Here is a 12,507-nt window from a genome sequence, read left to right on the forward strand (position 1 = left end):
CCACACACTTATGGACACCTGATCTTTGACAAAGATGCCAAAACCATTCAATGGAAAAAGATAGCATCTTCAACAAATGGTGCTGGTCTACATGGAGTCATTCTTAATTATTTCTTTATGGTTCTTTTGAGTCAGGGTCTCTCACTGGCCTGAAATCCGCCAACCAGATAAAACTGTCTGTCCAGCCATAGAACCGGGTTCGATGTTGAGCTTACAAATACTTGTGACCACTTCCAACTTTTTTAAAAATTTATTTTAATAAATCTGCGCTCTGGTAATCAGCCATGGATCCTTGGGACTGGGAGGTAAACCTTTTCACACTGAGCTATCTCTCCAGCCCAGAAATGGCATTTCTAAGATGGTATGCTACCTCCTACAATGAGACTTTTCTTTTTCCTCTGTTTTCTCTTCCACAGTCTCCTTCTATTCTCCTGTCTTTGTTTGTCATCTGTACTTAGACCTTTCTTTCTTCATCTCTCTAGCACCCATCAACTCCCTCTAGGAACATAACCTCTAGAATAGATTGCCTCATTTTATTTTTGTTTATTGGTAGAATAAAAACAGCCATGATGAGAACCAAAAGAGCTAAGAATGTGCCTCATCCTGAATTTATATCACCCTCCATACTTGTGTCAAGGGCAGTGAGCCCCTCTTCTATGGGGCGATGGACTAGCATGTGCGTGGCCCAAGCAATGAAAGCGTTAGAAGGACAAGTGAAGAAACGGGAATTCTGTGCTCGGGATGCAAACCCTTTTCCTTCGTGGAGATCAAGGATGTTTCTCAATTATTGCAAATGTGTTTTCAGAAAAGTCAAATTCATAAATCAGCTGGACTGAAATTTCTAACAGTTCAGCAAGCTGTTGTGTGGTAGCATTAACAAATCACCTTTTAAGGTTTTGCTCATGCTTGTGTCTAAGAATCTAAGAGTGCCTGTGTTCTGAAACAGAGCTTCCAGAATGTTCTTTTTTGGATGTTAACACCTTCAACAAGTAAAACAGAGATTATTAAAACTGCAGAGATTTAGATTGCATACACTCAAATGATGTAAAAAGAATGACACAGGCCTGAGTTCTGACTCTGAGACTTGCTATATTAAGGTCCTGTACTTCCTGCTACCCTTGACCTTTTCTCTTCTGCACTATCACTCATAAAAAAGACATAATTTCTTGCCTATTTTTCTGGAGAGAAATGTGAAATAACAAGAGTACCAGAAAAGTTGTTTAGCCTGAATTAAAATAATGGACATTTCTCACTAAGGAAGCCAAAAACAAAATCCAATGGACTATCCAAAATCAGAAAAGAAAGCTTTAAGTTTTGTTCAAAAAAATGTGTCACTTCCTTCAGAGATGAGGATGCTTACAGGACAGTTGCAGCCACCCCCAGCGGTCCTCTGTTATTTCTGAAACAAACCAGGCAGATGCTAGCTAGTTAATAATCTCTCCATATATATTTTTTTTTCTGTAAAAAATTGATTCTCCAACCAAGGACCATGCATGGATATAACCTAGAACCCCTGCCCAGATGTAGCCCATGGCAGCTCAGTATCCAAGTGGGTTTCCTAGTAAGGGGAACAGGCATGAACTCTGTGGCTAGCTCTTTGACCTCCCCCGCCCCAACCATGGGAGGAGCAGCCTAGCTAGGCCACAGAGGTGGACATTGCAGTCAGTCCTGGTGAGACCTGATAAGCTAGGGTCAGATGGAAGGAGAGGAGGACCTCTCCTAGCAGTGGACTTAGGGAGGGGCAGAGAGGATATGAGGGAGGGAGGGTGGGATTGGGAGAGAATGAGGGAGGGGGCTACAGCTGGGATACAAAGTAAATAAACTGCAATTAATAAAAAGTATTCTGGTTGCAAAGCAAAAAACAAACAAACAAACAAAAAACCATGAAGATGGGACATGGGTCGGGGTGGAGCTATGTGAGTAGTAGAATGTGAACAGGATAAAAAATTTATTATACACATATATGAAATTCTTAAAAAAATAATAAAAAATTACTAACCAAAAATATTCTAACTCATTAGGGAATTTTGGGGGATATGGACTTCTTGACTTTTTCTTCTGTTGTGAAAATGGTAAATAAAGCTATAACTAAAATCTTATTCTGATACAAAGTTGAGGGTTAGCTATGAACTTCATCATAAAATCAATTCAACCTTGTCAGAAAACTTACATGGAAAGTTTATAAAGTTTTCTTTAATTAAAATCATCTTGAAAAAAAGATCTAGTGAATTACAGCTTCCCGCATGTCCAGTGAGAAGCTGAGTTTGTGGTAACTGCCCCCCCACCTTTGTATGTACAGTCTTTGTACAAAGACAGCAGAAGCATTGCTCTGTTTTGTTAACTGGTACAGCCTTGCCTTCTAGAACAGCTCCCAGCAAACAGCAGGTGGCCATTAACTATTTGTATAGAGAAAGAATAAATGATCACCAAGCAAAGGAAATCTTATTACCTGCTTTCCTCTGAGAAATGCTGAAATGTTTATCAGCAGTTCTCACCATAAAACACATTAATTTTAGGTACAAATTTTGCTGTCTTAGAAGTTTTGTTTATGTTTGGTTTAAAATCTGCTATATTACATCTAAAACAAAAAGGTATGTATAAGAATCCCATGGTAAAACCAACTCCTTTGCTTACTAATCTAAAAGCAAAATGGCTAAAACTCGGTTTAACCAAAAGGTTTGGCAGAAAAATGAAAATAATCTGAATCTGTAGTATGTTAAGGAAGGACTGTAAGTCAGAAAAGTTCTTCTGACCTCTGCCTGGCCTACAGGGCACCATCTTTGCTGGGTGTGGGTACCCCGAAGTCCCAGCTCTCAGAACTGCTCACAGGTAAGTGGCCAATGGAGTGGGGTGAGGCCTCCCATCAATATTGACAGAAGTTTGCTCTCAACTTTAGAGAGTATTTGTTAAATTCCCTGACTTCAGGGCTTCCCTCCAGAAAAAACTTGAAGCAAAAAGCACCGATTTGACTTAAGTGTTCTAAGAATGTAGACATAATACTTTATCCGATTTTGTTTCTATTAGTAATGAAAATTTTTGTTCTTATACTTTTTCATCATTTATTCAGTTACATTTGTCATGCAAGCTCCGATGCCTACTAATGTAGAGAGTGAGACGTTGAGACCATTGAAATCAGCAGATGCTCAGGAGCAGCTGGGAGGCTGATAGGGATGCCTGTTGGAGTAGCAGTTGCGGTTTAAGAAGGAGGGCCGAGTTGATTCTTTTCCCAGTCTCATGTAATAGGTCTAAGATTGTTTTTAAGTTGGAATATGGAGATAGAGAAAAAAAAAGTAGAAGAATACCAAAAGACAACTTTAAGGAGTTTCAACCGAAAAGGAACATCAGTTTGCACAGTTTCACCAAATAAGCATCGACATAAAGACCTGTACGTGAACACTGTAGGATGATACAAAGTGGTCCAACCTAGAGCCAACCTGCATACCCAGGCTGAACATGTTCTGGAATGCATGACAGAGCTGATCGCAAGGGATGAGGCACGAGAGCTGCAGAGAGCAGAGGAGCTGCCTGAGACAGCTCATTTGTGAGGGGATCTCAGGTACCCTCAGCTGCTGAGGTAGGCTTAGGTTGGCTGGACATAGTAGCTTCTTTATTCTTGCCTTGTCTAGCCTAGCTTATATGTTCCCATCAGAGTGAGAGATCTGGAAATGTGAGCTTTTCCTTTTTGTCTCCCCTACATGAAAGAGGCTATTAATAGATGGTCAATAGAATACTTAATATAAATATGAATTTATTGATGTGTTAGGTGTTCGTTGTCTCTACTTCTTTAAACATATAGCTGATAAACTGTTTTACTTACAAGTTATGTCATAAAGCTAGAATCAGTTTTTGCTTAAAAGTTTCCTTATATAAAAGAAACAAAATAATGTGTCCAAAAATCACATTCTTTTTTCTGAGCACTAATTTAAAAAGTTTGTTAAAGTATCAACCAAAGGTTAAGACATCTTTTGTTAATAATATTCATATGGTTTAAAATTATTATCTTACTCTTTTCAGTAGAACTACAGAGACAAATTCGTCTACATTTTTCTCAAAAGTGAAAATTTTCTCCCCAGGGCAAGATGAAGCAGCTCAGGATCCATGTAGCTAAATTTGTCACACAGGTAATAGCTAAGCCGCTTCTCTGGGAACCGTCTGAACCCACTCTTTCATCTATGGACCTGGAAGTAATTACCCAGATCTTCTGGATGCCATTACGTTGTGAGTTTTTGATAAGTCTACTAGTGAAAGTACATCGGGGGCAAATGGCACACCACTTTCCAAGTTCCTTCTCAGGGCCTGGTCCCAACACATTGCTGTCTTTCTATACTTGTCAAGTTGTGTTATGAGCATGACTGCAAAAAAGAAAAAAATTACAAAAGGGACAAAACAAATGCTACTCATTTGTGAACCAAGCTTTCTTTGTAATGTAGGCTTTTCTATAAACTTGGAAATGACACAATGCTTTGTGTTCCCTATGCCAAACTCTGAATGTTTGAAGCTAAACAGCACAGGTCCTCAATGCCCACTGGAAATTGCAGAGCCTGGAGTCCCGAAGTTTCCACTCAGGAGGCCTCCTCCACCACAGAGCTGTATTGCCAGCAAAGGCATACACCTTTTGTGACTTTGTGGCATGTATATTATTACTGGACTAGAAGGCATTTCATTGTCAAAAACAAACACTTCACAACATACTCATTCTTAGGGAAGACACCAGCTTTGAACTCTCTCTTTTTCTCAGTTGCAAACCCAGTGATACGTGGGAGTTTCCCAGTTCATCTGGAACTCAAATGCCTTAATTTAGTGCAACAAAACAAAACAAAACAAAACAACCAATCCTCATAAGTTGTTGGGAAAATTGGTGGGATAATTCATACATCACTACTGACTGCCTGGAATAGATTGGGCTTACAATAAGTGATAAAGTAGGAGCTATTAACTTTAATAATCCATAAAAATAATGACTGTAGAACTACAGATATGCCATTATTACCATACAATCCCTCAATGATTTAAATTTAGATATCTGAATTCTCTGAATTTGAGAATTAATTTATTATACTTAAGCTAAATGACAGTTATAGATTAAATTTGTTCTAAGCTATAATGAATGATGCTAGCTACAGTCTTGTGGAACTGGCTGCTCTAGCAAGGATACACATACGTGCACTTCTATACCAAGGCAAGTAGAGCTGTAAAAACAGGTAGTTGCTCAGTGCTTACTGCACGTTAGGCATAGTGTTTACTCCACATTTAATAAAAAAGTAACTATGAAGTAGGCATTTAAAAAATCTATTTTATATGGAAGAACAAACATAAGAGAGTTTAAAGAGCTTGTTCAAGCTTAGCCAGATGAGTGATCAGTTTAGAATGTGAGCCGTGATAACAGTACCCGGGGTCGTAACTCTTGTGTCACACTGCCACCAGTATTCTGAGGAACATTAATAGCAACAGGTGGTTGCCGGGCACCTACCACTTATGAGTCACTGAAGATCCGCAAGAAAATAAATCAACCTGGTTTCTACTTTCTGGGGCTTAGAGCCTAGCAGGGAAGAGGACAGACATTAACCACATTGTTGGAGAAACAAAACGTAAAAGAAATAATATTTGTTTTAAAAATTAAGAAATGCATATGATGCTGGGCATGGTGGCTCGCTCCTGTAATCCCAGCACTCCAGGAGGCAAACATAGGTGGATCTCTGTGAGTTTGAGGCCAGCCAGCTCTACAAAGCAAGTCCAAGCAAGTCCAGGACAGCCAAGGCTACACAGAGAAACCCTGTCTCAGAAAAACAAAGAAAGGAAGAAAGATAGATAGAGAGAAAGGCATATGAATACAGTTGTTTGGGAATATTTTCAAATATTTATAGGATATTTATAAGTTCTGAGAATAGGTGAAAAATAGGAAATCTGAAACAATTATGGGTAGAAGAGAATGGAAGGTGGTAGAAAGAGTTGAGGCTGGAAAACTAGGTTGTAGTCAAACCATTACAGGTAATGTAGACTGTGCTAAATGATTATCTAGGACTTTTGTAGTAATTACTTCATCCATTATGTGAAGGAAAAGAGTAGGGTGACATCAGCGTATTTCCTGGGTGGAAATTACTAACACTAACCTTAGTTAGCAAACTATACCACCAGAAATTACCCCCTAACTTCATCTTCTAACCCAGAAACCCACTAAATACAAATGTTTCCTACTAATGATCAGCAATTGTCAGTTCCCCCTGCAATCCCCACGTTCCTTCTTGTGTCTCAATGGCAATTCAGACTTACATGGAGTTCCCCAGGTTAACTCCTTTTGTGGCTATAGAGGTGAATCACGTGACTTATCTGTTCTAGTTTGGTTTCTGTTGCGGGCAAAACACCATGACCAAAAGTAACTTGGGGAAGAAAGAGCTTCTTTAGCTTAAATGTCCTGATCACAGTCCATCATTGACAGAGTAAGGGCAGAAACTCAAGAAGGAGGTGAGCCTTTGAGGAAAGCTGCTTACCGACTCATTTTTATGGCTTGTTTAGCCTGCTGTGTAATACAATGCAGGGCTTCCTGCCCGCAGGTGGCAACACCTACAGTGGGCTGGGCCCTCCCACATCAGTCATAAACCAACAGATGCTCCACAGTATGCCTACAGGCCAACCTGATGGAGGCAGTTCTCAACTGAGGTTCTCTCTTTCAAGCCAACTTTTGTTTGTGTCAAGTTGACAAAACTAGCCAGCAATGAAGTACACACTGTCTGCTATCAACAACAATTGCTCAGGTAGCTACATCTAGGGTAGTCTCGGGAAGTCTGAACCAGAGATTCCTTCTGTTCAACTATCATTGCAGAAAGAGTTCTTTGTAGGTGGTTTGTAACTTTGCATGCAATGAGTTCAGGCACTGGATGCCTTGTCCTGTCATAATTTCTCAAGGATGTCTGTATAACTACCAGCTGTAGAAGAAAAGATACCTCTTTTCTCTGTTTTATTTTTTAAAAGTTTATGATACAGTTTTTTTCATACAATATATTTTAAGCATATACCCTTGAACTCTTTCAGATTTCCCCCACCTCTCTACCCACCCAGCTTCATATACCACCGAATCTAGTTTTAGGTGATGCTGAGAATCAAACCGAGCGCCTTGTGGATGCTAGGTAAGCAATCATCTAAGGATTGAGGTACACCCTCAGCCCTAAACTATGGTATTTCAACATAAACCAGAAATAAGTTGAACTTGTTTTTTTTTTCCTTTTCTAGAATGTAAATCTGAAGATGAGAATCAAATAGAAGTGTATTTAAGAATACAAAGTTTACAAAAGTAAAAAATTGGGATACAAGAAGATAATACAGTTAAAGAAAATAAATTATTTCTTCATTCAACAAACTATTTATGCTAGCAATATGCCAGACACTAAGTTACTAGGATCAACGATTCACAGAACAGCCTGGTCTGACTTAGACACAGATCAAGGAAATAGATATTGAACCTCCACCAATCCACACTTAAACACCAGTCTCCCAAGGCCTTCTGTGAAGTCTCCTGGCATGCTTCTGCCTCACTGGAAACGATCACTTCTATTGTGTTCATGCCAATTTGATATTGCTTTGTTTCTTTGTCTGTCCTTCTATTGAGTTTAAGCAGTCAGGAGCAAAGACTTCTTTATTTAACAGCCCTCAAAGACAAATAGTATCTGCCTCCAAAATGACGGACAGTCCATGCTCAATACATGTTATGAAATATTCAGGTTTCCCAAGTGTGGGGTTTGCCTCCTGAAGCACAGCTAGTCCCAGCTGGAATTCCCAGCCTTTCTGAATCACTATTAGGTATAAGGAAACAGAACATAAGGTGCCAGCATTTGCTGTTGTTGTGGCTAGTGAACAATCTAACCCAGCAGTCTTACTTCTTCAGTCAACACCCATGGACAGAGGTAGGTTAACTGGTCAGCCATAAGTCGGTAGTAAGATTTTAGAGTCTTTTCGGTTCTCAATTACTGGTATACTGCCATTGAAGCCCCTGCTAGCCACCTGGAGCCAGAAATCCACACAGAACTCAAAGCAAAATCATGGGGAATTCATGGTATTTCCAGGATTTCAGACATATGAGCCAGTACATCTCCTTTGCAGATAAAGTATTTTAAAATAATGAATTCAAAGGTATTCATGATGGTTCCATGCAGAATTATATTTTTAGTTTAAAAATATATCTGACTTAAACACAACTCAGAGTGACTTTGGAATAATCACATGCTCCTCTGGCTGAATATCAAAGCAACAAGACTGTGGACTTAAAGGTCACTGGCTTTTGGCAGAAGTAGTGTGTAAACAAGGTCACGTTCTGTGACTGTATATACAAGAGAAAGTTAGTAAAGACTTCTGGGTTTCTGGAGTGTGAAAAGACAGCTGTTGACACATCTGTGAAATGAACTTTGCTACCTCATTTTCAGTTGCCTCACAGGCCCAATGGAAAAATAATAATAATAAAAAATTTAAAAAGTCTTCTTTAAGAATCTGAGAATTCCTAGGCTCACCACAGGAACTAACTGTTCGATCAAAGATTTAAACACCAGGGAGGGGAAGACAGAATGTTTTAATTGCATTTAATCACCAAGGACCTCAATAAAATGTGAGAAAGTGCAGTTCCAAGAGTTTCTGGCTTGCAAATCCAAAATAGCAATGTGGTCAGTGGCACTCTGAGAGACGATGGAACTCTCTGGTCCTCCTTAGCATCTTGGCATTTACATGTCTTCCATCCAGCCGCTGCAGGGTGCATCCTCTGTAATGAACTGGAGGAGTGAGGTGCATGTCTGAGTTCTGAGCCAGGCAGCATTGTTAGGGGGAGGGGACAGGTGTGTGGAAACTGGTTGTAAGACAGCTGGCTATGTGTGCAAATTACAACCTGGACGTCTGATTGGTGTCTGAACTCTTGGGGGATGTCAATCCTTAGTCTACATGGTTTGAATGAACTCTGAACTGAGTTAAATTCAGGACACCTAGCTGGTATATCTAGCAAGGTTTGTTCACCTAGCTGGTATACCTAGCTGCTAGGAACACATGCATCGCTAGCTCTGAAGTGAATGCTCATTTGAAGGAACTTTTGCTCCGTCTTGCAGTTTGTCAGTGAATTCTTTCCCCCTTTATTTTCTCCAATTGCTGCACACTTCGTATGCCTCCAAAGTAAGTTAGTTCTATTTCCAGCTTTCCCAGTATATTCTCTTTCCTTTAGTTCTTTCCTAGAGGAAACAGAATCAACCTACCCAAATACAGGGGTTCACTTCTCCATGCTTTTCTGCCATTTACCAAGTTTCATGGTATTTGTTTATCTCCTCTCCTATTTTTCACTTCATACTTTCTCTTGTAAACCCACTTTCTCCCTTTCTATTTGACCCCAGCCTATTAGACCTCAACAGGGCTGGCTGCATCATCTTCTGCTGTGGTCTGGCAAGGCTGCAGGCTGGCTGCAGGCAAGGCTCCAGGGGGAGGTGATCAAAGAGCTGGCTACTACATTCATGTCAGAGACAGTCTCTGCTCCCCTTACTAGGGCTAGGGAAGGGGTATAGGGGGAGAAGAGGGAGGAAATGTGGGACTGGAAGAAGATGAGGGAGGGGCTAGAGCCGGTATACAAAGTCAATAAATTATAATAAACAAGCAAATAAATAAATAAATTTAAAAAGTAAACCCACTTTCTCTGTTGTTAGAGGTTTTCTGATCTTATTCACTGGTTAAAATTATTTACCAGGTTTCTATTTTCTATAGTCTATCACTTAGAATTTAACTGAATAGAAAATTGAACAATTTCTGCAGTGCTTTGCTTGTCATTTTCCCAGGTTTATGACAACATACTATAACTACCATGCCATTCTCTATACAATCTGCACTTCTTTGGCATATAAAACATTCCAGCTTGGCTATGTACTACATACTCAATTTCTTCATGGCTCAACATAGGCTGAGCAGTGATTGACTGTCTTTTTCATATTTTGTTTAGCATGATGCAAAGGTGAATATAATTTCTCATTTATACTCTAAATTGTACCTACAGGTAGGGTGAGGTTAATCTAAATATGTATGACCAGAGGGCTTCACATTTTGGATTTTTTGTTCATGCTTTAAAATATTTCAAATACATAATGAAGAGCTTGCAGTTGGGTCCAAAACTAACCATAAATTCACTTATGTTCTATATTCTCCTTCTATGTAGTCTGAAGTAGTTTTGCAAAAAATAATCAGTGTACTGACACTTGGCTGCCCTTGCCACGGGAGGTTACGTGTGGAATTTTCCACTTGTGGTATCATGTCAGTACTCAAAAATGTTAAATTTTAGGAGATTTCAGATGCTCACAGCACAGATGTTTGACCTGTATATGACAACAATTCTTAAATATTTATCTTTATTTGCCTCCTCTCCTGAGTTCCAATCCAACCTAACTGAACCATGAGCTTCAGTAAACATCTTCATTTGCAAAATGTTGTCTACAGTCACATCACGCAAAGCATAGCCAGAATCCAATCACTAGATTCCATGGCCTCCAGCCAAAGAGTGCTTCACATAAGGATCCAAGCAGTATGCACCTAAAGAGTCTATACCTTCATCTCCATACATTTTAAACTTTGAAAAATTCCTATTTGGACAACACAACTACTTGCTAATTGCCTCTCCTGCTACCATCACTAATGCCATACCTTTTCTAATACATCAGTGGATTTGTACTCTCTAAGCACAAATTTAATCATAGGTGTTCTTATTTAAGATAAATCATTGGCTAACAATTGCATTTTGAAGACTCTTTACTTTCTTAATATCCTATATGTGCCCATATGCACCTTGTGTGTGCATGTCTCTGCTTTGATTCCTGGACCTCCTCCTCCAAGTGGAGTTATTCAGCCCCTGAGCCTTGTCATGTGCTGTCTTGGATTTTCAGTTGATCTTCCCACCATTATATATATACACACACACACATACACACACACACACACCTTTTATGATAGGGTCTCACAGTATAGTTCTGGATGTTCCTGGCTGTCTTTGAACTCACTGTATTGGACAGGATGGCCTTGAACTCACAGAGAGCTGCTGATCTTTGCCCCAAGTACTAGAATCAAAAACATGCACCATCATTTCTAGTGATAATAAAAAATAAATTAATGCAGATTAATGAAGAATAAAAGAAATATAATAGACACAACTTTGCATGAAATGACCACATAGATCAATATCAGGTAGCAACTGATTAAGAAATCAAAATCATTGATATGCCCAGAAAATAGAGAAGCAGGGAATCACTGTAAACTATAATTTAGGTAGTTTACATTCTGTCTAATTGTGTTACCTTACAAAATGTAAGGTTAACTTTAAACCAAGACTATGAAAATTTTAATTTGATTTAGTTTTACGTTCTAAAAAAGTGTTATTCTGTGCACCTCCCTTTACCTTATAGATCATGTAATATTTACACTGCGCAAGGAGTAGCAGGGATGAAAGCTAAGTGTAAGAGGAAAGCAGTTGATTAAAAGTGCAGGATTATAAGTAAGTGTATAGCATGTCTGTCTTTTTGTTCCTGGGTTAACTTACTTAGTATGATCTTTTCTACTTCCATCCATTTTCCTGAAAACTTCATGATTTCCTTGCTTTTAATAGCTGAATAGTATTCCATTGTGTAAATGTGCCACGATTTCTGAATCCATTCCTCCACTGAGGGACATCTAGGTTGTTTCTGGCTGCTATAAACATAGTTGAGCAAATGTCCTTATTGAATGTTGGAGCAAGCAGATATTAGCCATAGAAGATAGGATAGCCATACTGAAATCTACAGACCCAAAGAAGCTAAAGAACAAAGAGGACCCTAGGGAGGATACTAAAATCTCATTCAGAATGGCAAACAGGATAGACACCAGAAGCGGTGGAAGAAAGGAAAACAGGATGGGAGCCTACTATAGAGGACCCTCTGAAAAGCTCCACCCAACAGGGGATCTAAGCAGATGCTGAGACTCACAGCCAAACTTTGGGTAGAGCACAGGGAGTCTTATAGAAGAAGAGGAGGGTAGAGATAGAAGGACATGGAGGGGACAGGAGCCCCACAAGGAGACCAAGTAAGGGGAGCAGGGGCTGCCTCTATCACGAACTTGGGTGACTGCTCTTTGAGCACTTGCCCCTGGTGATGCAGCCTTGCCAGGCCACAGAAAAAGAGGATTCAAGCAAGTCATGATGAGACTTGATAAGCTGTGGGCAGATTGCAGAGGAGAACTCCCCCTTTCAGTGTGCTAGGGGAAGGGAATAGTGGGAAAGAGGGAAAAGGATGGGACTGGGAGGAACTGAGGGGGGGGGGCTTCAATTGGTATATATAATGAATAAATTGTAAAAAATAAAAAAATGAAAAGATAACTGTCACTTAGATGCTTATGCTTTCCAAATCCCAGCCAGCAGAAGGTCATTGAAATGCACTAACTGTAATGCCCATAGCTGCGCTTGTGTGACACACTAGGGCTTTCAGAACGACAGACAGAAAGGTAAGATGAGGTAAAACATTTCGATACTTGGGA

The sequence above is a fragment of the Meriones unguiculatus genome, chromosome 21, assembly GCF_030254825.1.
Source record: "Meriones unguiculatus strain TT.TT164.6M chromosome 21, Bangor_MerUng_6.1, whole genome shotgun sequence".
Lineage (NCBI taxonomy): Eukaryota > Metazoa > Chordata > Mammalia > Rodentia > Muridae > Meriones > Meriones unguiculatus.